The sequence below is a fragment of the Alosa sapidissima genome, chromosome 8, assembly GCF_018492685.1.
Source record: "Alosa sapidissima isolate fAloSap1 chromosome 8, fAloSap1.pri, whole genome shotgun sequence".
NCBI classification, from domain to species: Eukaryota; Metazoa; Chordata; class Actinopteri; order Clupeiformes; family Clupeidae; genus Alosa; species Alosa sapidissima.
The window spans coordinates 33895698-33900041 of NC_055964.1; the positions used below are offsets into that span (position 1 = coordinate 33895698).

Genomic DNA, 4344 nt, shown 5'->3' on the forward strand with positions numbered 1-4344 from the left:
AGTGGTGGTGGCCAACAGGTTCATTAATGCACGAATACGCTCTAAAACAATGCGTTCGGTTATTAAATATGTATCCATTTATATGAAAACCTAACACATATTTGAGACTATCGTCTAATTCCAACTGATCCATAGCAAGGTCTCCCTGCACGCTTTTCTTTCTAAAGGCTTTGAGGAAATTATGTGATTTGCGCTGTTGTTGTCTGCGGAGTGCTTTTGAAATAATAAAAAAAGACATCCTTTAAAATCTATAGTTAAATTATATAGTTTCTACGTGGGCATGAACAAATAAGTGATTTAAAATAGATCAGACATGAAATTGAGATCGACTTTCTATAGGCTGCTTATCTAACATATGGTCAAGGAAGTTACTGTTCCCAAAAATAAACATGTTTCTATTGATGTGATACGCAGAGAAAAGATGGTCCAAGACGAGTAATGCATTTATGTAGCAGTAATGCGCGCGGGCTATTATGTACTTTCTTTACGTAATCGAATCGTAGTTGAAAGGCAAAGTCTCTTGCTCCCGAGAGGTAAAAAGACTAAATTCAACCGTGACACGGTTAAACAGGACGTTGCGGCGATACTGCAGTGTTGTCGGGAAACCAACAGGTTCGACTTCTTACCGAGCATTAGCGGCACCCGACGCTATCTCTGTGTGACCCATCACGCACAGCAAGGTTTACTTCAGTGAAACACAGATATTTATCTGAAGTACCGATATCAAAATGAACAGCGGGTACAAGAGGTGTTACACATGCGATAAAGAAGCAAGTGTGGCTCACGAGAGAACTCCACACACACACTCACCATAACGCGCGGCAGCCCAATAGCTTCTTCCCCAGACCCGCTCGCCGGTCAAACGAAGCTTGGGTCGCGAGAGTGCGAAAAGGACTGCATAGTACCACTCGTACCGGAGACGTTTTCATCACCACGGCATTTACATGAAGGCAATCCCTGACTGCACGAGACGAGTTTCGTACGTGTTTTTTTTTCTTCTTTTTCTTTTTTTGGACACGCTTTGAACGCACAGCGATGCCCTGGAGCGACGTGTCAGTTCTGTCCCTCCAGATGATGTCCACGGACTAAGTCGCTGCCCTTCGCTCCGCTCCTCTCTGTTCTCTCTCGCGCAGCCTGCCAACTTTCCCGCAGCTCTCTCGCCTCCCTCGGTGCAGAAGGTGAAGTTTCTCTTTCTTCGCCGTGCTCCCCGTGCTTGTTCTCTCAGGCCGAGTGAATCAGAGGGCCGTCATCTCTCCAGATGCTGGACGAGCGGTGCGTCATGCACATACCCATATTTATAGAGTCTTGGCGTTGTGATATAAGAGGCAACTCTTGTAGTGATGACCTGCTGTGTTACATGGTGACACCCAGTTAAACCCCTATAAGCGCAGAGATCTGAGAACATGCCCCGCCACTAGTGTAAACACACCAGAACAGTCTCAGGTAACAGGCCAGTAGTAGGCCAGTGCCCAGAGGTCAGATCTGACACCATTAACATAGCCAACATGATAACAGACAACATACACACACACACATACACACATACACATACACACACACACACACACACACACATACATACAAACACACACATAGAAAAAGAGAGACACAAACACAATCATAACATACACACACACACACACACATACATACAAACAAACACGCATACACACACAGAAAAGAAAGACACATACACAATCGTAGCATACACACACACACACACACACACACACACACACACACACACACACACACAAACACACATTCTCTCTCTCTACTCTTTTCTTTTCTTCATTTCATTACCCTCTCTTGTTCTCTTTCTCTCCTCTCCTCTTCTCTCCTCTCCTCTCCTCTCCTCTCCTGTCTTGAGACTGAGGTATGAGTTGAAAGCATTAGTGGCCTAAGCTAATTTGTCAACAGGGGTGTGTGAGGGGGTGGCGCTATAAGCAAAGACAGTTGTTGACCCTCCTCTCCTCAATTCATCAACATTAATCTAACAGCCTTCCCTGGACTCAAACCATTTGATTTCTCTGACTATCAGACGTCCAGAACAGCTCTGGCCAGCCCACAATAACAAACCAATACCAAGGTACCTTACACAATAAATCCATATACGCATCCAACAAATAGCCTTCATATAATGACTGGACTGATGTCTGCACCTGGTTAAACACTCACTCCATAGAATGTGCCATTCATCATTAAAGCTGCAGTTGGCAAGTCTGACAGATTGAGGGGATTTAGCCAAAATGTTGAATCTTTACAACGCTCATGCCCCTCCCCCACCACCACCGAGCACCCTCTCATCGAGTTTGTGCTCGTCAGTGCACACCAGACTGCACCAGACTGTGATTGACAGTCAGATCTCACACAGCCCTGCTCTGATTGGAGCAGAAGAACCGGGAGCTGTGGATTTTTGCAAAACAAATAACAGGCTCTAGGTGGAGGTAGAAGTGCAGGTTTTTTCTAAAACCGGCTGATTTATGTTGTTCTAAGTAGTAAGTAAGTATAAGTATAAGTATATATACTCTTTTGATCCCGTGAGGGAAATTTGGTCTATGCATTTATCCCAATCCGTGAATTAGTGAAACACACTCAGCACACAGTGTACACATAATGAGGTGAAGCACACACTAATCCCGGCGCAGTGAGCTGCCTGCTACAACAGGGGAGCATTGAGGGGTTAAGTGCCTTGCTCAAGGGCACTTCAGCCGTTCCTACTGGTCGGGGTTCAAACCGGCAACCCTCCGGTTACAAGTCCGAAGCGCTAACCAGTAGGGCACGGCTACCCCACGGCTTTTCTGTCGGAGCATAGTGTCAGTTTCGGTGAATATGATCAAAAAAATCCTGCCAACTGCAGCTTTAACATAGTGGACAGACGCGATCACAGACACAAACTACAGTAGATGAGCCTTGTCTAACATACTGGACATGAGAGGTAACTATGACTTCACCTAAATCTCCGATCCCACTCGATGACTAAGGCAGACCTGTGCTCAGACATTCATCCTACAGACCTGGTGTGGCTCAGCAGCAAAGCGAAGTCACTTAGTATGGCTGCTCCTCTCCTTCAGTAAGACTTTGGCAACCTGAGCTTAGCAGGACACTCCTGGTCTCGAGTTCCCTCCCCTGTCTTCCTAAGGACTCAACATCTTTTCAGCTGCTGACGTACTGTCCATTTGCTGAAAGATTACATCACAGTGTCCATGCAGGTTATCACAAATGGCAGGGAGCAAGGTCATCGGACAAACAAATGGACATTTCCCAGCAAGCCTTCTTCCTTCGTAACGTTTAAGGAGCACGCGACTAAATCAAATAAGTAGAGGGCAGGCATGATATGGATTTAAAGGAAAACATGCTTTTTTGGGACATTTCAATGAAGACAAATAAAACTACATAAAAAAAATGCGTAAAATAGGCTGTGACTCAAACCCAACAGAAACAGTTCTACACAGGGTCGGAAGATGGTATATGTTGCTATGAGAGAGCTGGGAAGATGGTATATGTTGCTATGAGAGAGCTGGGAAGATGGTATATGTTGCTATGAGAGAGCTGGGAAGATGGTATATGTTGCTATGAGAGTGGCCAGAGAGGTGTCCTTGCATGCTGGCTTTCCTGGCTGAGTGAAGCCGTCTAACCATAAGAGAACAGCCAAGATCCACACAGGGGCCCCATAACCTCCCTACTCCTCCTAATCACCCCCCCCCCCCCTCCCACCCCCCGTATTGCCCCTCTCCTCCTCTAACTGCCCCTCTCCTCCTCTAACTGCCCCTCTCCTCCTCCTCTAACTGCCCCTATCCTCTAACTGCCCCTCTCCTCCTCCTCTAACTGCCCCTATCCTCTAACTGCCCCTCTCCTCCTCTAACTGCCCCTCTCCTTCTCCTCTAACTGCCTCTCTCCTCCTCTAACTGCCCCTCTCCTTCTCCTCCAAATGCCCCTCTCCTCCTCCTCTAACTGCCCCTCTCCTCGTCTCATTGCCCCTCTCCTCCTCTAACTGCCCCTCTCCTCTAACTGCCACTCTTCTCCTCTAACTGCCCCTCTCCTCCTCTAACTGCCCCTCTCCTCTAACTGCCTCTCTCCTCCTCTAACTGCCCCTCTCCTTCTCCTCCAAATGCCCCTCTCCTCCTCTAACTGCCCCTCTCCTCCTCCTCTAACTGCCCCTCTCCTCGTCTCATTGCCCCTCTCCTCCTCCCTCCCGTGGTAAGTGCAGGAGGAGATGGATCCTGTGCGGTTTTCCGGCGCTGGAAGCTGTGAATTGTGGGAACGCCACAGTGGGAATGCTGCTGTTCTCCCACAGACACACAGCCCTGTCTGGAGACACACCCGCATTGCCCCCTCCCCTCT

General features: G+C 47.7%; 1 protein-coding gene across 2 annotated transcripts in view; it reads right to left on the minus strand.

Moving 5' to 3' along the window:
* Window positions 1-1146, minus strand: part of adra1aa (adrenoceptor alpha 1Aa) — a 23521-nt gene extending 22375 nt beyond the window's left edge. For both annotated transcript variants that reach the window (XM_042100329.1, XM_042100328.1), the window contains exon 1: window positions 811-1146. The gene's annotated coding sequence lies outside the window, so the exon portion shown is untranslated. The remainder of the gene's footprint in view (window positions 1-810) is intronic.
* Between the last annotated feature and the right edge of the window lie 3198 nt (window positions 1147-4344).